At 46.9% G+C, this 22,500-nt stretch overlaps 1 protein-coding gene across 2 annotated transcripts in view; it reads right to left on the reverse strand.

Moving 5' to 3' along the window:
• Positions 1 to 22,500, reverse strand: part of LOC106590673 (junctophilin-1) — an 86,414-nt gene that overhangs the window by 48,648 nt on the left and 15,266 nt on the right. The gene's annotated exons all lie outside the window — the stretch shown is intronic.

Raw genomic sequence — 22,500 nt, forward strand, 5'->3', positions numbered from 1 at the left:
TTTCTCTCTGCCTCTCTACCAACCCTCCCTCTCTTCCTCCCTTCACCTCCTTCTCCCCTCTCCCTCACTACGCACCTTCCTCCCTCCTCCTTCTCTCTGCCTCTCTACCACCTCCCTCCAGCCTCCTTCTCTCTCCCTCTCTACCACCTCCCTCCAGCCCCCTTCTCTCTCCCTCTCTACCACCTCCCTCTCTACCTCCCTCCTCCTTCTCCCTCTCTACCACCTCCCTCCAGGCCTCCTTCTCTCTGCCTTGCCGGACTACTCAGTGTGTGAAGCCTGAGCTCCAGCCCATCATTCTGCAGGATGTGGCCTATTTGAGGAATATCTCTCATATGCTGCACCCTCCTCTACCACCTCCCTCCCTCTCTCTCTCTCTCTCTTCCCTCTACCACCTCCCTCCCTCTCTTGCTCCCTCTCTCTCTCCCTCCCTCCTCCCTCTCCCTCTCTACCACCTCCCTTCTCTCCCTCTCTTTCTTCCCCTCTACCACCTCCCTCTCTCCCTCCCTCTCTCCCCTCTCTTTCTTCCCCTCTTACCACCTCACTCCCTCCTCTCTCTCCCTCTCTAACCACCTCCCTCTCTTCCTCCCTCCTCCTTCTCCCACTCCCTCTCTACCACCTCCCTCCAAACCTCCCTCTCCCATACTGCTCTACCCTCTCCCTCTCTCCCTCCCTCCTCCCTCTCCCATTTCCCTATTCCACCTCCCTCTCTCTCCCTCCCCCCTCTCTCTATCTCTCTCTCTCTCTCTCTCTCTCTCCCCCTCCCTCTCTCCCTCCCTCCTCCCTCTCCCATTTCCCTATTCCACCTCCCTCTCTCTCTCCCTCCCTCTCTCTCTCTCTCTCTCCCTCTCTCTCTCTCCCCCTCCCATACTCCCTCTACCACTGCCCACTCTCCCACTCTCCCTCTCTCCTTCCCTCTACCTCTCCCCTCTACCACCTCCCTCCCTCCCTCCCTCCCTCCCTCCCTCCCTCCCTCCCTCCCTCCCTCCCTCCCTCCCTCCCTCCCCTCCCTCCCTCCCTCCCTCCCCCTCCCTCCCTCCTTCTCCCATAGACCCCTCTACCATCTCCCTTCCTCCCTCCCTCTCTCCCCTCCTCCCTCTTCCATACCTCTCTACCACCTCTCTCTCTCCCTCTCAAGCCCAGCTGGATGATGCTACGGATAAAAGTGTCTGCTAAATGACATCTAATAACTGTCAATACCCACATGGTTAACCAGGCCGGATCAGACAGCTGGCTCGGTTGGACCGTGGCTGTCAACATACTTCACTGTTACTTGACAATTTGTATTATGACCCATAAGTTGAAAAACATTGTTTCTAGTCAGGACCCTGTCTGTGGAAAGCTACCACTCTCATCAGGGTTAATGTAATACAAAACTATTGTTCACACGCACGCACGCACGCACGCACACACACACACACACACACAAAAACACACACGCACGCACACACACACACACGCGCGCGCACGCACGCACGCACGCACGCACACACACACACACACACACACACACGCACACACACAAAAACACACGCGCGCGCACGCACACACGCACGCACGCACGCACGCACGGTGTAAAGTATCCTACAGCATAAAAACAAAACATCAAACAAATCAACCCCGAGGCTGGTTCAGATACAGGAAGTATGTGAGTTAGCCCGGTGTTAAGTCGGGATTACTTAAGCTTGACTAACACTATTAGTTGGCCAGAGAAACCCAACGCCCACATTATTTTCAGAGTGATTCATATACGGCAGCAGGGATTGGCTGGTCGGTGACTGTACCAGTGACGGCTGCAGCACATAAACATCTTTTAAGGGAGTTATATATTTTTGGCTGCTGCTATTATGAGATATGCTAAGTTCACTAAAGAGAAAGATAGCCGTGTAATGTAATACAGGAGGGTTATAATGTTGGTTCACCCAGAACTAAAAATTAATGTCATGTGGTCAGATGCTTAAGTAGTCTGTCCAAGAGAGATTAGAATGTTAGAGTGGCACATCAGATAGAAGGACATGGACATATTGAGGAGAGAGAAAGGTGGACATATTGAGGAGAGAGAAAGGTGGACATAATGGTGAGAGAAAGGTGGACATATTGGGGAGAGAAAGGTGGACATAATGGTGAGAGAAAGGTGGACATAATGGTGAGAGAGAAAGGTGGACATATTGAGGAGAGAGAAGGTGGACATAATGGTGAGAGAAAGGTGGACATATTGAGGAGAGAGAAAGGTGGACATAATGGTGAGAGAAAGGTGGACATATTGAGGAGAGAGAAAGGTGGACATATTGAGGGAGAGAAAGGTGGACATAATGAGGTGAGAGAAAGGTGGACATAATGAGTGAGAGAAAGGTGGACATAATGGGGAGAGAAAGGTGGACATAATGGGGAGAGAAAGGTGGACATATTGTGAAAACTAGAGAGAAAGGTGGACATATTGAGGAGAGAGAAAGGTGGACATAATGAGTGAGAGAAAGGTGGACATATTGGGGAGAGAAAGGTGGACATATTGGGGAGAGAAAGGTGGACATAATGGTGAGAGAAAGGTGGACATATTGGGGAGAGAAAGGTGGACATAATGGTGAGAGAAAGGTGGACATATTGAGGAGAGAAAGGTGGACATAATGGGGAGAGAAAGGTGGACATATTGAGGAGAGAAAGGTGGACATATTGGGGAGAGAAAGGTGGACATAATGGGGAGAGAGAAAAAGTGGACATTCTCACACCCCCATTCTCATTGTCAGGGCTGTAGTGGAGCAGGTTGAGAGCTTCAAGTTCCTTGGTGTCCCACATCACCAACAAACTAGACATGGTCCAAACACACCAAGACAGTCGTGAAGAGGGGCATTACAAAACCCATTCCCCCTCAGGAGACTGAAAAGATTTGGCAACGGTCCTCAGATCCTCAAAAAAGTTCTACAGCTGCACCATCGAGAGCATCCTGACTGGTGGCATCACTGTCTGGATGGTAACTGCTCGGCCTCCGACCACAAGGGCACTGCAGAGGGTAGTGCGTACGGCCCAGTACATCCCCAGGGCCAAAGCTTCCTGCTATCCAGCACCTCTATACCCAGGCGGTGTCAGAGGAAGGCCCAAAAAATTGTCAAAGACTCTAGCTACCCTAGTCATAGACTGTTCTCTCTGGTACCGCACAGCAAGCGGTATCAGAGCGCCAAGTCTAGGTCCAAGAGGCTTCTAAACAGCTTCTAGCACCAAGCCATATGACTCCCAAACACCTAATCAAATGGACTATTTTGCATTGCCCCTCCCCCCCCGCCCCCCATTTTACACTGCTGCTACACTATGTTTATTATCCATTGCATTGTCAGTCTACCTATATGTACATATTACTTCAATTACGTCAACTAAGCTGTGCCCCCGCACATTGACTCTGTACCGGTACCCCCCCTGCGTATTGCCTCGCAACTGTTATTTTACTGCTGCTCTTTAATTATTTGTTACTTTTGGATTTTTTTTAATAACAGCTTTGCACACTATTGGCATTCTCTCAACCATCTTCACCTGGAATGCTTTTCCAACAGTCTTGAAGGAGTTCCCACATACGCTGAGCATTGTTGTTGGCTGCTTTTCCTTCAAAAGCTGATGGAGATAGAAGTGTATCCACTGTCTTCACATCACGCACACTAAACCTACTGTAAGGGAGTGCGTAACTGGCGGCAGGGAAGTCAGGCGCAGGAGAGCAAACCTTGGTAATCAACGGAGCAGTTTTATTCATAAAACCACTGGTAACCAGAACCACAAGCAAACGGGTACAAAACCCGTCGCGCACCAGAGAAAACGTGCACATGCACTTACAAATAACAATTCCACACAAAGAAATGGGGGGAACAGAGGGTTAAATACACAACATGTAATAGGGGGAATTGAGAAACAGGTGTGTGAGAAGACAAGACAAAACAAATGGAAAATGAAAAGTGGATCGATGACCGCCGAGCGCCGCCCGAACAAGGAGAGGAACCGACTTCGGCGGAAACCGTGACACCTACAGTCTAGTTGAGACAGACAGTATTATAGATGCTCCTCTCCTCTCCTCTCTTCTTTTTTTTTGAGCAGTCAGAGTGTGCAAAGCTTGGTCTTTTTCCAAATAGGGGCTATCTTCTGTATAGCTCCCGTACCTTGTCACAACACAAGTGATTGGGTCAAACATATTAAGAAGGAAAGAAATTCCACAAATTAACTTTTAACACGGCACACCTGTTCATTGAAATGCATTCCAGGTGACTACCTCATGAAGCTGGTTGAGAGAATGCCAAGAGTGTGCAAAGCTGTCATCAAGGCAAATGGTGGCTACTTTGAAGAATCTTAAATAATAAAATATATTTTGATTGGTTTAAGACTTTTTTTGGTTACTACATGATTCCATATATGTTATTTCATAGTTTTGATGTCTTCACTATTATTCTACAATGTAGAAAATAGTACAAATAAAGAAAAACCCTTGAATGAGTAGGTGTGTCCCAAATGTTTGACTGGTACTGTATATTTTCATAGTATTATTATATTATATATTGTGTATTACACCGAGCCCAGGACAGTCTTGGAGAAGTGGAAAATGTATGCGTCCCAAATGGCAGTAGTCAAAAGTAGTGCACTATATAGGGAAATAGGGTTCCATAGGGCTCTGGTCTAAATTAGTGCACCTATATATAGGGAATAGGGTTCCATAGGGCTCTGGTCTAAATTAGTGCACTCTATAGGGAATAGGGGGTCATTTGGAATGTGTTTAATAATGCAGGAAACATGGTCTGGCAGAAATCCTGCCAGACCATGCTGAGGTCAGAGCTGGAGCTGTGATATTGAAAAGTAAATGAGAAGAGAGAGAGAGAGAGAAGAGAGAGAGAGAGAGCGAGAGAGGGAGATAGAGATAGAGAGAGGGGGAGATAGAGAGAGAGAGAGAGAGAGGAGAGAGAGAGAGACAGAGAGATAGAGAAAGATTAACCATGGTTAGTACTGTTTTCATATTTAATCACTACAATGGAAGAATACATGTGTTAAAGTCTTTATTCCAACCCCGTAACCCCTCTCTCTATAAGCTGACTCATCTCTCCCTCTCTCTTTCGCTCTCTCCTCCACTCTCTATCTCTCTCTTTACCCACTCTCCCCCACCTCTCTCTCTCTTTCTCTCTCCTCTCTCTCCCTCCTCTATTTCCTCTCTCCCCTCTCTCTACCTCCTCTCTCTCCTCTCCCCTCCCCTCCCCCCCTCGCTCTCCAGTACAAATATGTGCCATTCCCCAGTACATGACCAGTCAAGCCATGCAGAGAGTCAGTGAAATTCAATCCATTTGACACCAACACAACCCAACACAATCTCTGACCTGACACATTTCTGCACACGGGACCAAAATAATGATGCTTTAGTCTCTCTCTCTCTCTCTCTCTCTCTCTCTCTCTCTCTCTCTCTCCTCTCTCCTCTCTCTCTCTCTCTCTCTCTCTCTCTCACTCTCTCTCTCTCTTCTCTCTCTCTCTCTCTCTAACCTTCTTCAACCTGTCTCCTGTCCTTCATCTACACTGATTGAAGTGGATTTAAAAGGTGACATCAATAAGGGATCATAGCTTTCACCTGGAATCACCTGGTCAGTCAATGTCATGTTATTGCGGGTGTAGTGAAATGCTTGTGCTCCAACAGTGCAGTAGCATCTAACAATTCACTACAATACACACACATCTAAATGTAAAATGAATGAAGTACGAAATATATAAATATTAGGACGAGCAATGTCGGAGTGGCATTGACTAAAAATACAGTAGAATAGAATACAGTATATTCAGATGAGATGAGTAAAGCAGTATGTAAACACTATTCAAGTGACTATTGTTCCATTATTAAAGTGACCAGTGATTCCCTGTGTATCTATATGGGGCAGCAGCCTCTAAGGTGCAGGGTTGAGTAACAAGGTGGAAGCCGGCTAGTGATGGCTATTGAACGGTCTGATGGCCTTGAGATAGAAGCTGTTTTTCATTCTCTCGGTCCCAGCTTTGATGCACCTGTACTGACCTCGCCTTCTGGATGGTAGCGGTGTGAACAGGCAGTGGCTCGGGTGGTTGTTGTCCTTGATGATCTTTTTTGGCCTTCCTGTGGCATCGGGTGCTGTAGGTCTCCTGGAGGGCAGGTAGTTTGCCCCGGTGACGCGTTGTGCAGACCGCACCACCCTCTGGAGAGCCTTGCGGTTGAGGGAGGTGTAGTTGCCGTACCAGGCGGTGATACAGCCAGACAGGATGCTCTCGATGGTGCGTCTGTAAACGTTTGTCAGGGTCTTAGGGGTCAAGCCCGAATTTCTTCAGCCTCCTGAGGTTAAAGAGGCGCTGTTGCGACTTCTTCACGACACTGTCTGTGTGGGTGGACCATTTCCCTTTGTCAGATTGTGTACGCTGAGGAAATTGAAGCTTTTCACTCCACTGAAACCCTCTGGATGTGGACGTGCTCACTCTGTCTCCTGAAGTCCACGATCAGCTCCTTCGTTTTGTTGACGTTGAGGAAGAGGTTGTTTTCCTGGCACCACTCAGCAAGAGCCCTCACCTCCTCTCTGTAGGCTGTCTCGTCATTGTTGGTAATCAGGCCTATCACTGTTATGTCGTCTGCAAACTTGATGATTGAGTTGGAGATGAACAGGGAGTACAGGAGGGGGCTGAGCACGCACCCTTGTGGGGCCCCTGTGTTGAGGATCAGCGTAGTGAAAGTGTTTCCTACCTTTACCACCTGGGGGTGGCCTGTCAGGAAGTCCAGGACCCAGTTGCACAGGGTTGGGTTGAGACCCAGGGCCTTAAGCTTAATGATGAGCTTGAAGGGAACTATGGTGTTGAATGCTGAGCTATAGTCAATGAACAGCATTCTTACATAGGTATTCCTCTTGTCCAGATGAGATAGGGCAGTGTACAGTGTGATAGCGATTGCATCATCCTTGGATCTATAGGGGCGGTAAGCAAATTGAAGTGGGTCTAGGGTGACTTGTAAGGTGGAGGTGATATGATCCTTGACTAGTCTCTCAAAGCACTTGATGATGACAGAAGTGAGTGCTACGGAGCGATAGTCATTTAGTTCAGTTACCTTTGCTTTATTGGGTACAGGAACAATGGTGGACATCTTGAAGCATGTGGGGACAGCAGACTAGGATAAGGAGAGATTGAATATGTCTGTAAACACACCAGCCAGCTGGTCTGCCATGCTCCAAGGACGCGGCTAAGGATACCGTCTGGGCTGGAAGCCTTGAGAGGGTTAACACGTTTAAATGACTTACTCACGTCGGCCATGGAGAACAAGAGCCCACAGTCCTTGATAGCGGGCCGCGTCAGTGGCACTATGTTATCCTCAAAACGGTAGAAGAAGGTGTTTAGCTTGTCCGGGAGCAAGATGTCGGTGTCCGCGACGTGGCTGGTTTTCCCTTTATAATCCGTGATTGTTTGTAGACTCTGCCACATACGGCTCGTGTCTGAGCCGTTGAAATGCGACTTCACTTTGTCTCTGTACTGACGTTTTGCCTGTTTGATTGCCTTATGGAAGGAATATTCAACCATATTCCCAGACGCCGTGGTCACACTTCCTGATGAACTCAGTCACCGTGTCAGTGTATACAGAGGCAACCTATCCCAGTCCACGTGATCAAAACAATGTTGAAGCATGGATTCTGATTGGTCAGGCAAGCATTAAATAGACCTTAGCACGGGTACTTCTTGTTTGAGTTTGTGCCTATAGGAAGGCAGGAGCAGAATAGAGTTGTGATCTGATTTGCCAAAGAGAGGACGGGGGAGGGCCTTGTAGGAAGGGAGAGTAACAATGGTCGAGAGTTCTTTTAGCGCTGCAGTCAATGTGTTGAAAGAATTTCGGTAGCGTTTTCCTCAAATTTGCTTTGTTAAAATCCCCAGCTACAATAAATGCAGCCTCAGGATATGTGATTTCCAACTTTCACAAAGTCCAGTGTAGTTCCTTGAGGGCCGTCGTGGTATCGGCTTGAGGGGGATATACACGGCTGTGACTATAACCAAAGAGAATTCTCTTGGGAGGTAATACGGTCGGCATTTGATTGTGAGGTATTCTAGGTCGGGTGAACAAAATAACTTGAGTTTCTGTATGTTAACACAATCGCACCATGAGTTCTTTATTTCTGTCTGCACGATGAACTGAGAACCCAGCTGGCTGTATGGATGGGGACAGTATATTCAGAGAGTCTTTATTCCTGTCTGTGTAATGTACTGAGAACCCAGCTGGCTGTATGGACGGGGACAGTATATCCGGAGAGAGACATGATTCCGTGAAACAGAGTATGTTACAGTCCCTGATGTCTCTCTGGAAGTAGATCCTCGCCCTGAGCTCGTCTACTTTATTGTCCAGAGACTGTACATTATCGAGTAAATTACTCAGAAGCGGTGGATGGTGTGCCCAAAGAATCCAATTCGGGAAAGTCGTATTTCTGGTCGTAATGCTAGAGAGTTTCCGCCGCTCTGATTTCCCCCCCAAAAAATTCCGGCTGTATGTAATAACACAAAAAACTTTCTGAGCTAATAATGTAAGAAATAACAAAAATAAAGAAAAATACTGCAAAGTTGCCTCGGAGCTAGAAGCAAAGCCGCCATGTCAGTCTGAGTTGTAGTATGAATAGTAAGGGAAGATGTTGTGATGTTTTCCCTAACAGATATAGGAGTTTATCAAAGTTTTGATTTGATTTCAAATTATTTGTGGGTCTCCTCTTTTTCTCTCTCTGTCTTTCTCTATCTCACTCTTTTTCTCTCTCTCTTTCTCGCTCTCTCTCTCTCTTTCTCTCTCTCTCTCTTTCTCTCGCTATCTCTCTCTCTCTCTCTCTCTCTCTTTCTTTCTCTCTTTTTCTCTCTTTCTCTCTCTCTTGCTCTCTCTTTCTCTCTCTCTCTCTTTCTCTCTCTCTCTCTCTCTCTCTCTCTCTCTCTCTCTCTCTCTCTCTCTTTCTCTCTCTCTCTTTTTCTCTCTCTCTCTTTCTTTCTCTCTCTCTCTCTTTCTCTCTCTCTCTTTTTCTCTCTCTCTCTTTCTTTCTCTCTTTCTCTCTCTCTCTCTTTTCTCTCTCTCTCTCTTTCTCTCTCTCTCTCTTTCTCTCTCTCTCTTTTTCTCTCTCTCTCTTTCTTTCTCTCTTTCTCTCTCTCTCTCTTTTCTCTCTCTCTCTGTCTGTCAGGTATAGACAGTCTCTGATATTGCATCAGGAGAAATTGTTATTTCTCTTTAACCTGGGGTATGACTGGTCCTGTAAAGTCTCTCTCTGTGTGTGTGTGTGTGTGTGTGTGTGTGTGTGTGTGTGTGTGTGTGTGTGTGTGTGTGTGTGTGTGTGTGTGTGTGTGTGTGTGTGTGTGTGTGTGTGTGTGCATCAGAGAGACAGGGAGAGAGAGACCTATACTTATCTGTTCATGTATTTTCCCTTTCATACTTCAACTATTTGCACATTGTAACAACACTGTATATAGCCAATAATATAACATTTCAAATGTCGATATTCTGCTAACTGTTCATTTCTGATTGTTTATTTCCCTTGTTTATTTTTTATTTCACTTGCTTTGGCAATGTAAACATATGTTTCCCATGTCAATAAAGCCCTTTGAATTAAATTGAGAGACAGAGAGAGAAAGAGAGAGAGAGAGAGAGATACAGAGAGAGAGAAAGGGGGAGGGAGAGAGAGAGGGAGAGAGGGGGGGTAAGAGAGATAAGAAAGGGAGGGGGAGGAGAGAGAGGACAAGAGAGAAAGAGAGACAGACAGAGAGAGAGAGAGATTGGGAGAGAGAGGACAAGGGAGAGAGAGAGAGGCCTTTGAGAAGGGTAGACACAGGAAAACAAACATAAAACAATTAGATTGTCATTTCCCCAAATTTGAAACCCTTATTCAAGGTTTCAAAGACCTCTCTGATGAGGATAGGCTACCCATCCTGTAGGGGGAGGACGCAGAGAGCTGTGGGTTGGCAGAGCACTACATTGCTCCCTGCCATGAGATGAGGGACAGTGTCTGACAGACCATCCTGTACATGTCCTCTATGCTTATTGTTATTGTTCAATGTGTGGCTATTTTGACCATTGGTTAAGCTTTGGCAAAATGTACATTGTTATGGGTCATGCCAATAAAGCAAATTCCAGTTACATACTAAAGATGTGGACCTAACACGCAACACGCCAACCACAGGACTCTGGTCTAGTTCCAGTTACATACGAAAGATCTGGAACAGGCGGATTCATGTAAGTGTGATAAGTATTATAAACAGGTCATTAACAGGTAATAAACATGTCATAAACAGGTCATAAACAAGTCATAAACATGTGATAAACATGTCAGAAAAATGTCATAAACATGTCATGAACATGTCATGAACAAGTCATAAACAGGTCATAAACAGGTCATAAACATGTCATAAACATGTCATGAACAGGTCATAAACATGTTATAAACAGGTTATAAACAGGTCATAAACATGTCATAAACATGTCATGAACAGGTCATAAACATGTTATAAACATGTCATAAACATGTCATGAACAGGTCATAAACATGTCATAAACAGGTCATAAACATGTCATGAACAGGTCATAAACATGTCATAAACATGTCATAAACAAGTCATAAACAGGTCATAAACATGTCATAAACATGTCATAAACAGGTCATAAACATGTCATAAACAAGTCATAAACTGGTCATAACATCTGAACACAATGACTGAAATATCAAAGGTGCTGCAGCAGGCCACTCAAACTGCCGTCATTATACAGTATTTACCTGTAGACGGGCAAACTGCCGTCATTATACAGTAATTACCTGTAGACGGGCAAACTGCCGTCATTATACAGTAATTACCTGAAGACGGGCAAACTGCCGTCATTATACAGTATTTACCTGTAGACGGGCAAACTGCCGTCATTATACAGTATTTACCTGTAGACGGGCAAACTGCCGTCATTATACAGTAATTACCTGTAGACGGGCAAACTGCCGTCATTATACAGTAATTACCTGTAGACGGGCAAACTGCCGTCATTATACAGTAATTACCTGTAGACGGGCAAACTGCCGTCATAATACAGTAATTACCTGTAGATGGGCAAACTGCCGTCATTATACAGTAATTACCTGTAGACGGGCAAACTGCCGTCATTATACAGTATTTACCTGTAGACGGGCAAACTGCCGTCATTATACAGTAATTACCTGTAGACGGGCAAACTGCCGTCATTATACAGTAATTACCTGTAGACGGGCAAACTGCCGTCATTATACAGTATTTACCTGTAGACGGGCAAACTGCTGTCATTATACAGTAATTACCTGTAGACGGTATAGTGAATATTTCGATGTGATATTGAATGGACCGTTAGTGGTCAGCCCACACCCCATGCTGCTGAAAGATAGTGGTGTGTGTGTGTGTGTGTGTGTGTGTGTGTGTGTGTGTGTGTGTCAGCCGTACAGCTGTCTGAAATCCAGCCAGATGATAAGCAGAACTGTAACGGCAACAAGTGTGTACAGTATCAGCTAAACCCCCCGCGAACACACACACACACACACACACACACACACACACACACACACACACACACACACACACACACACACACACACACACACACACACAGGAGACGCAGCAGATAGTGTTGACGGGACGGGGGAATGTATTCCTGGCCGGTGCTGATAAACTGACTCCAGTCTGGCCTTATTTAGTCAGACCACAACGCTGACACACCATCGAGCCTCATCAGACACCACCCTTCTACACTATCTCACACCACCTAGCCACATCAGACACCACCCTTCTAAACTATCTCACACCACCTAGCCACAGCAGACACCACCCCTTTACACTATCTCACACCACCTAGCCACAGCAGACACCACCCCTTTACACTATCTCACACCACCTAGCCACATCAGACACCACCCCTTTACACTATCTCACACCACCTAGCCACATCAGACACCACCCTTCTACACTATCTCACACCACCTAGCCACAGCAGACACCACACTCCCTCTACACTATCTCACACCACCTAGCCACATCAGACACCACCCTTCTACACTATCTCACACCACCTAGCCACATCAGACACCACACCCCCTCTACACTATCTCACACCACCTAGCCACAGCAGACACCACACCCCTCTACACTATCTCACACCACCTAGCCACATCAGACACCACACCCCCTCTACACTATCTCACACCACCTAGCCACATCAGACACCACACCCCTCTACACTATCTCACACCACCTAGCCACAGCAGACACCACACCTCCCTACACTATCTCACACCACCTAGCCACATCAGACACCTCCCTACACTATCTCACACCACCTAGCCACAGCAGACACCCCCTCTACACTATCTCACACCACCTAGCCACAGCAGACACCCCCTCTACACTATCTCACACCACCTAGCCACAGCAGACACCCCCTCTACACTATCTCACACCACCTAGCCACAGCAGACACCCCCTCTACACTATCTCACACCACCTAGCCACATCAGACACCATACCCCCTCTACACTATCTCACACCACCTAGCCACAGCAGACACCTCCCTACACTATCTCACACCACCTAGCCACAGCAGACACCTCCCTACACTATCTCACACCACCTAGCTAGTGTAGAATGGGGAGAAGGTATGTGCTTGTTGGTCTGTGTTTGTAGTAGGGTATGTGTGTGTGTGTGTGTGTGTGTGTGTGTGTGTGTGTGTGTGTGTGTGTGTGTGTGTGTGTGTGTGTGTGTGTGTGTGTGTGTGTGTGTGTGTGTGTGTGTCTCCCAATCCAACCAGTCTCCACTGTGCCTCTGATGTCTATACTGACTGGCAGCAAGTGAGAAGAGAAAGAGAGTTGGAGAGAGAGAGAGAGAGAGAGAGAGCGAGAGAGAGAGAGAGAGAGAGAGAGGGGGGACGGAGAGAGAAGAGAGAGAAGAGAGAGGAGAGAAAACAGAGAGGAAAACTCCTTGTTTTTGTGTTTGTCGCCTAATTTGTGTCCCGACGGATAATAAATAAAACCAATTCACAATCTATAAGTGATTCATGAGAAAAAAACGTTTGAATGTTATCAAGAAGATAATTATCATTCACTGTCTCCTCGTCCTGACATGGTGAGAACATGACACCAGCATTCAGTTAATCACTGTGCTTAACCCCAACACACAGTCCTTATCTATGTCCCAACACTCTGCTACTCTCTGCTGCTCTCTCTGCTGCTCTCTCTCCACTTCTCTCTCTCTCTGCTTCTCTCTCTCTGCTGCTCTCTCTGCTTCTCTCTCTCTGCTGCTCTCTCTGCTTCTCTCGCTGCTTCTCTCTGCTACTCTCTCTGCTACTCTCTCTGCTTCTCTCTCTGCTTCTCTCGCTGCTTCTCTCTGCTACTCTCTCTGCTACTCTCTCTGCTCTCTCTGCTGCTCTCTCTCCACTTCTCTCTCTCTGCTTCTCTCTCTCTGCTGCTACTCTCTGCTGCTCTCTCTCTGCTACTCTATAATGAGATGAATGCCAGCACTACTCACTTATCTCTGTTCACAGACCTGACACACACACAGACACACACACACACACACACACACACACACACACACACACACACACACACACACACACACACACACACACACACACACACACACACACACACACACACACACACACACACACACACACGCACGCACGCACGCACGCACACACACAGGTAGTGGAAGCTGGCACCACAGAGGCTTCTACACCAGCATCATTCTAGCTCTCAATCGATTGGTTGATCAACACCATGAGGTCATCCGCTCTTCCCCAGGGGCTGATGGGATGGCTCGTCTAGGCCTACTTTCTCACAGAGGGATGTGTGTGTGTGAGTCCTCTTGTTTCTCCAATTCCAGACTCACTCCTCTATTCCACTTGACTGAATTAATTTGTCATCCCCTTTCCTCTCCTCTTTCTCTCTCTCCACCATCTGTTGGTTCCCTCTCTTCCCTCTCTTCCCTCTCTTCCCTGTCTCTTCCTCTCTCTTCCCTCTCTCTTCCCTCTCTTCCTCTCTCTTCTTCTCTCTTCCTCTCTCTTCCCTCTCTTCCTCTCTCTTCCCTCTCTCTTCCTCTCTCTTCCCTCTCTTCCTCTCTCTTCCTCTCTCTTCCCTCTCCCTTCCCTCTCTCTTCCTCTCTCTTCCTCTCTCTTCCTCTCTCTTCCCTCTCTTCCTCTCTCTTCCCTCTCTTCCCTCTCTCTTCCCTCTCTTCCCTCTCTTCCCTCTCTCTTCCCTCTCTTCCCTCTCTTCCCTCTCTTCCTGTCATCCCCTTTCCTCTCCTCTTTCTCTCTCTCCACCATCTGTTGGTTCCCTCTCTTCCCTCTCTTCCCTCTCTTCCCTGTCTCTTCCTCTCTCTTCCATCTCTCTTCCCTCTCTTCCTCTCTCTTCTTCTCTCTTCCCTCTCTTCCTCTCTCTTCCCTCTCTTCCTCTCTCTTCCCTCTCTTCCCTCCTTCCCTCTCTCCTCTCTCTTCCCTCTCTTCCCTCTCTTCCTCTCTCTTCCCTCTCTTCCCTCTCTCTTCCCTCTCTTCCCTCTCTTCCTCTCTCTTCCCTCTCTTCCCTCTCTTCCCTCTCTTCCCTCTCTTCCCTCTCTTCCCTCTCTCTTCCCTCTCTTCCTCTCTCTTCCCTCTCTTCCCTCTCTTCCCTCTCTTCCTCTCTCTTCCCTCTCTTCCCTCTCTTCCCTCTCTCTTCCTCTCTCTTCCCTCTCTTCCCTCTCTCTTCCCTCTCTTCCCTCTCTCTTCCTCTCTCTTCTTCTCTCTTCCCTCTCTTCCTCTCTCTTCCCTCTCTTCCCTCTCTTCCTCTCTCTTCCCTCTCTTCCTCTCTCTTCCCTCTCTTCCCTCTCTTCCTCTCTCTTCCCTCTCTTCCCTCTCTCTCCCTCTCTTCCCTCTCTTCCTCTCTCTTCCTCTCTCTTCCCTCTCTTCCTCTCTCTTCCCTCTCTTCCCTCTCTCTTCCTCTCTCTTCCTCTCTCTTCTTCTCTCTTCCTCTCTCTTCCCTCTCTTCCCTCTCTTCCTCTCTCTTCCCTCTCTTCCCTCTCTCTTCCCTCTCTTCCTCTCTTCCTCTCTCTTCCTCTCTCTTCCCTCTCTTCCCTCTCTCCCTCTCTCTTCCCTCTCTTCCCTCTCTTCCCTCTCTTCCTCTCTCTTCCCTCTCTTCCCTCTCTCTTCCTCTCTCTTCCCTCTCTTCCTCTCTTCCTCTCTCTTCCTCTCTCTTCCCTCTCTTCCCTCTCTCCCTCTCTCTTCCCTCTCTTCCCTCTCTTCCCTCTCTTCCTCTCTCTTCCTCTCTCTTCCCTCTCTTCCCTCTCTTCCTCTCTCTTCCCTCTCTTCCTCTCTCTTCCCTCTCTTCCTCTCTCTTCCCTCTCTTCCCTCTCTTCCCTCTCTTCCCTCTCTCTTCCCTCTCTTCCTCTCTCTTCCTCTCTCTTCCCTCTCTTCCCTCTCTTCCTCTCTCTTCCCTCTCTTCCTCTCTCTTCCCTCTCTTCCCTCTCTTCTCTCTCTTCCCTCTCTTCCCTCTCTCTTCCCTCTCTTCCCTCTCTTCCTCTCTCTTCCCTCTCTTCCCTCTCTTCCTCTCTCTTCCTCTCTCTTCCCTCTCTTCCCTCTCTTCCTCTCTCTTCCCTCTCTTCCCTCTCTCTTCCCTCTCTTCCTCTCTTCCTCTCTCTTCCTCTCTCTTCCCTCTCTTCCCTCTCTCCCTCTCTCTTCCCTCTCTTCCCTCTCTTCCCTCTCTTCCTCTCTCTTCCCTCTCTTCCCTCTCTCTTCCTCTCTCTTCCCTCTCTTCCTCTCTTCCTCTCTCTTCCTCTCTCTTCCCTCTCTTCCCTCTCTCCCTCTCTCTTCCCTCTCTTCCCTCTCTTCCCTCTCTTCCTCTCTCTTCCTCTCTCTTCCCTCTCTTCCCTCTCTTCCTCTCTCTTCCCTCTCTTCCTCTCTCTTCCCTCTCTTCCTCTCTCTTCCCTCTCTTCCCTCTCTTCCCTCTCTTCCCTCTCTCTTCCCTCTCTTCCTCTCTCTTCCTCTCTCTTCCCTCTCTTCCCTCTCTTCCTCTCTCTTCCCTCTCTTCCTCTCTCTTCCCTCTCTTCCCTCTCTTCCTCTCTCTTCCCTCTCTTCCCTCTCTCTTCCCTCTCTTCCCTCTCTTCCTCTCTCTTCCCTCTCTTCCCTCTCTTCCCTCTCTTCCTCTCTCTTCCCTCTATTCCCTCTCTCTTCCCTCTCTTCTCTCTCTTCCTCTCTCTTCCCTCTCTTCCCTCTCTTCCCTCTCTTCCCTCTCTTCCTCTCTCTTCCCTCTCTTCCCTCTCTTCCCTCTCTTCCCTCTCTTCCTCTCTCTTCCCTCTCTTCCCTCTCTTCCCTCTCTTCCTCTCTCTTCCTCTCTCTTCCCTCTCTTCCTCTCTCTTCCCTCTCTTCCCTCTCTTCCTCTCTCTTCCTCTCTCTTCCTCTCTCTTCCTCTCTCTTCTCTCTCTTCCCTCTCTTCCCTCTCTTCCTCTCTTGTCCCTCTCTCTTCCCTCTCTCTTCCCTCTCTTCCCTCTCTTCCTCTCTCTTCCCTCTCTTCCTCTCTCTTCCCTCTCTTCCCTCTCTTCCCTCTCTTCCTCTCTCTTCCCTCTCTTCCCTCTCTTCCCTCTCTTCCTCTCTCTTCCTCTCTCTTCCCTCTCTTCCTCTCTCTTCCTCTCTCTTCCCTCTCTTCCCTCTCTTCCTCTCTCTTCCCTCTCTTCCCTCTCTTCCTCTCTCTTCCTCTCTCTTCCTCTCTCTTCCTCTCTCTTCCCTCTCTTCCCTCTCTCTTCCCTCTCTTCCCTCTCTTCCTCTCTTGTCCCTCTCTCTTCCACTCTCTTCCCTCTCTTCCCTCTCTTCCCTCTCTTCCTCTCTCTTCCCTCTCTTCCTCTCTTGTCCCTCTCTCTTCCTCTCTCTTCCTCTCTCTTCCCTCTCTCTTCCTCTCTCTTCCCTCTCTTCCCTCTCTTCCCTCTCTCTTCCTCTCTCTTCCCTCTCTTCCTCTCTCTTCCCTCTCTTCCCTCTCTTCCCTCTCTTCCCTCTCTTCCTCTCTCTTCCCTCTCTTCCCTCTCTTCCTCTCTCTTCCCTCTCTTCCTCTCTCTTCCCTCTCTTCCTCTCTCTTCCCTCTCTTCCCTCTCTTCCCTCTCTTCCTCTCTCTTCCCTCTCTTCCCTCTCTTCCTCTCTCTTCCTCTCTCTTCCCTCTCTTCCTCTCTCTTCCCTCTCTTCCTCTCTCTTCCCTCTCTTCCCTCTCTTCCCTCTCTTCCTCTCTCTTCCCTCTCTTCCCTCTCTTCCTCTCTCTTCCCTCTCTTCCCTCTCTTCCCTGTCTCCCCTCTCTTCCTCTCTCTTCCCTCTCTTCCCTCTCTTCCTCTCTCTTCCCTCTCTTCCTCTCTCTTCCTCTCTCTTCCCTCTCTTCCCTCTCTTCCTCTCTCTTCCCTCTCTTCCCTCTTTTCCTCTCTCTTCCTCTCTCTTCCCTCTCTTCCCTCTCTTCCCTCTCTTCCTCTCTCTTCCCTCTCTTCCCTCTCTTCCTCTCTCTTCCCTCTCTTCCCTCTCTTCCTCTCTCTTCCCTCTCTTCCCTCTCTTCCTCTCTCTTCCTCTCTCTTCCCTCTCTTCCCTCTCTTCCTCTCTCTTCCTCCCTCTTCCCTCTCTTCCCTCTCATCCTCTCTCTTCCCTCTCTTCCTCTCTCTTCCTCTCTCTTCCCTCTCTTCCCTCTCTTCCCTCTCTTCCCTCTCTTGTCCCTCTCTTCCTCTCTCTGGATCCACTGGGTCCATTGCAGGTCAATGAAACCAGACCACATGACCTCTACTGATCAATAAAACCCCCTCGATGTCAGCTAGCTACTACATAATGATGTTTACAGATCCATTAACCAGCCGCAGTGTTTCTAAAGGCTGGTTATAACACTGAAGAACTTCACAAAGCTAGTTTATAACATGCTTATAAGCAGAACTGAAAAAAAAACAATAGTCTAGGGCCCAGAGTTTTTCCTGGTGTTGTCAGGATCTTTGAAGATATGTGACATGTGTTCAGTAAGTTGAAAGGGAAGAGCATAATATCCAAGACACATGACTTCAGGATTCATAACAGCTGGTCATTCAATCAGAGTATGGAAGAAGGCCTAGCAGCCATAAATACAGTTTAAGGTCGATGTCTGTGCCCTTGCAGAAATTCAAAATTAGCATAATAAAAACATTCCCATACAAATCAGTCAATTTAAGCTAGAGATGGGTTTTTTGAGAGGGGGGGGCAATCTCAATCCCCCCACATCCTCCGCACGGCGACGTTGCACTTCACCATCTGTGGTGAAAGGTGACAGAGCTAGAGAGCTGTGTTTGTCAGACCATGAGACAATCCTGAAAATCGGTCTTCTCACAAAATCAGTTTTTGGGCTACACAGTAATATGACCCCTGTATGGAAAGATGAGACTAGCCGTGAACATGTGTTCTATCACCTCCCCTCCCCAAAGCGGCTTGTTAGGACTCTTCTGTCTGTAGTGTGCGTTTTGGGCTACAAAAGTGTTGTGGATGTTTTGCTCCTGGATGCCCACAGGCCTCACAAGACCATTTACAAGTTTTTTAAAAACGTATATATGAAAGTATACATTATATGGAGATAAAACTTTGTGGAATAAATAAATAAATCTACAGAAATAATACACAAAAAAATTATAAATTCAGGAAGCCCAATCGATAAGGCATGGATTTCGGACATAACGAGGGATTTTATTTTTAATACGTCCTCTGGACTTTCGTTGTTTGGTCTCTTTCCTTAAATAAACTCATCCACAAAAAAAATGTTTCCAACACACACTTGTTTATTCTTTCTCATACAAACCCTCTCTTCTTTACTCTTTCTTAACAGTCGTAGTCAACAGTAGTGTTTCCAACAAAAGTCAGCAGAGTTTTGCAATTCTCTCGAGTATTTTTATTTTTTTTAAATATATATATAAAAAAATAAATGTAACCTTTCTATAACTAGGCAAGTCAGTTAATAAGAACAAATTCTTATTTGGAATGACGGCCTACCCCGGCCAAAACCTAACCAGGACGACGATGGGCCAATTAAACGCCGCCCTATGGAACTCCCAATCATGGCCGGATGTGATACAGTCTGGATTCGAACCAGGGAATGTGACACTCGGGAGCCAACTAGAGTGAAGATATACATATCAGAAGGAGCTGTCAGTCAGGAAATACATATCAGAAGGAGCTGTCAGTCAGGAAATACAAATCTATATACTATATATATATATATATATATATATATATATATATATATATATACGTGGTGAGTATAGACAGTATTGACAATATATAAGTAAGAAAAGGTTTGTACAGCAGTAGTTATATGGATGAGCTATGTCAAGAATACAGTAGAGAGTAATCAGAATACAGTAGAGAGTAATCAGAATACAGTAGAGAGTAATCAGAATACGGTAGAGAGTAATCAGAATACAGTAGAGAGTAATCAGAATACGGTAGAGAGTAATCAGAATACAGTAGAGAGTAATCAGAATACAGTAGAGAGTAATCAGAATACAGTAGAGAGTAATCAGAATACAGTAGAGAGTAATCAGAATACAGTAGAGAGTAATCAGAATACAGTAGAGAGTAATCAGAATACGGTAGAGAGTAATCAGAATACAGTAGAGAGTAATCAGAATACAGTAGAGAGTAATCAGAATACGGTAGAGAGTAATCAGAATACGGTAGAGAGTAATCAGAATACAGTAGAGAGTAATCAGAATACAGTAGAGAGTAATCAGTTAGCTTATTTTCTCAGAGATCAAATAGAATTTTAACAGAATAATGTTTCAGGAATATTAATCTGTATCTATCTACAGAAATGATTTCAGAACAATAAACAGTATGTAAACATTATTAAAGTGACTACTGTTCCATGACTATGTACATAGGGCAGCAGCCTCTAAGGTTCAGGGTTGAGTACCGGGTCGTTGTCACGTTTGTCGTATGGAGTGGACCAAAACGCAGCGGGAATGTAAGTGCTCTTCTTTATTTATAAAGAAACGTGATACAAAACACTTAAACAAAACAACGACGAAAAACCAGTCTCGTAAGGACAAAATTACTATACAGAGAAACAACTACCCACAAATCCCATGACAAAAACACCTCTATTAAATAGGACCTTCAATTAGAGGCAACGAGGAACAGCTGCCTCCAATTGAAGGTCAACCCAATAAACTACGCCTAGAAATAGAACAAATAGAACGAACATAGAAATACACTAACATAGAACATAAACCAAAACACTCCGAAACACTCTAAACAAACACCCCCTGCCACGCCCTGACCAAACTACAATAACAAACAACCCCTTTTACTGGTCCTGACGTGACCGTCGTATCCGGCTAGTAACAGTATCTAAGGTTCAGGGTTGAGTACCGGGCGGTATCCGGCTAGTAACAGTATCTAAGGTTCAGGGTTGAGTACCGGGCGGTACCCGGCTAGTAACAGTATCTAAGGTTCAGAGTTGAGTACCAGGCGGTATCCGGCTAGTAACAGTATCTAAGGTTCAGGGTTGAGTACCAGGCGGTATCCGGCTAGTAACAGTATCTAAGTTTCAGGTTGAGTACCAGGCGGTATCCGGTTAGTAACAGTATCTAAGGTTCAGGGTTGAGTACCAGGCGGTATCCGGTTAGTAACAGTATCTAAGGTTCAGGGTTGAGTACCGGGCGGTACCCGGCTAGTAACAGTATCTAAGGTTCAGGGTTGAGTACCAGGCGGTGTCCGGCTAGTAACAGTATCTAAGTTTCAGGTTGAGTACCGGGCGGTACCCGGCTAGTAACAGTATCTAAGGTTCAGGGTTGAGAACCAGGCGGTATCCGGTTAGTAACAGTATCTAAGGTTCAGGCTTGAGTACCAGGCGGTATCCGGCTAGTAACAGTATCTAAGGTTCAGGGTTGAGTACCAGGCGGTGTCCGGCTAGTAACAGTATCTAAGTTTCAGAGTTGAGTACCAGGCGGTATCCGGCTAGTAACAGTATCTAAGGTTCAGGGTTGAGTACCAGGCGGTGTCCGGCTAGTAACAGTATCTAAGTTTCAGGGCAGGGTACTAGGCGGTGGCTAGCTTATGTTTACTGTTTAACAGTGTGATGGCCTGGAGATAGAAGCTGTTTTTTAATTCCCTCTGCCCCAGCTTTGATGCACCTGAACTGTCACTTCCTGCTAGATTGTAGCAGGGTGAACAGGAAACAAATCGAGCATCATATCGTTCATCTGACGCAAATTACGCGTGATTTCAGTTCCGGGTGTCTGAGATGACTGTGAAAGATTACTGTGAAAGATGACTGTGAAAGACTTGTCTGTGGAGTACAAAATGTTACTAACATTGACTATGTTTGTGATGACACTACTTTATGCAGTACATATTTGCTAAACTGCCAAAACAGTAATCAGTCTTCTGAGGGGAACACATTTGCATCCATCCTAAATGGTACCCTATTCCCTATATATAGTGTACTACTTTAGACCAGAGCCCTATGGCACCCTATTCCCTATATAGTGCACTACTTTAGACCAGAGCCCTATGGCACCCTATTCCCTATATAGTGCACTACTTTAGACCAGAGCCCTATGGCACCCTATTCCCTATATAGTGCACTACTTTAGACCAGAGCCCTATGGCACCCTATTCCCTATATAGTGCACTACTTTAGACCAGAGCCCTATGGCACCCTATTCCCTATATAGTGCACTACTTTAGACCAGAGACCTATGGCACCCTATTCCCTATATAGTGCACTACTTTAGACCAGAGCCCTATGGCACCCTATTCCCTATATATAGTGCACTACTTTAGACCAGAGCCCTATGGCACCCTATTCCCTATATAGTGCACTACTTTAGACCAGAGCCCTATGGCACCCTACTCCCTATATATCGTGCACTACTTTAGACCAGAGCCCTATGGCACCCTATTCCCTATATAGTGCACTACTTTAGACCAGAGCCTATAGGGGGCTACATAGGGAAAAGTGGGTGCCACTTGGGACTTGACCCCAATGAAAAGCAGTTCACCTGATCCCCCTGTATGCCTGTCCGGATCAGAACAGTGCTGGGTGCTTGGCAGTGTGTGTCTATCGTCAAGGTATGTCTTTATTACACACTGTAGCCTGACCACGCTCTGGGAGCACACACACACACACACACAGACACACACACACACACACACACACTGAACCACACAAGCACACACACACACACACCAAACACACACACACAAACACTCACACATACACACACACACACACACACACACACACACACACACACACACACACACACACACACACACACACACACACACACACACACACACACACACACAAACACACACACTGAACCACACAAGCACACACACACACACACACCAAACACACACACACACTGAAGGCTGATCATAAATGTCCAGGACAAGCAGCAATAAACTGGTGGCATCAGCACAAAACTGGCAAGTGTCTTCACTGACATTTTCAACCTCTCCCTGTCCGAGTCTGTAATACCAACATGTTTTAAGCAGACCACCATAGTCCCTGT

This window comes from Salmo salar, chromosome 29 (genome assembly GCF_965601325.2).
Source record: "Salmo salar chromosome 29, fSalSal1, whole genome shotgun sequence".
Lineage (NCBI taxonomy): Eukaryota > Metazoa > Chordata > Actinopteri > Salmoniformes > Salmonidae > Salmo > Salmo salar.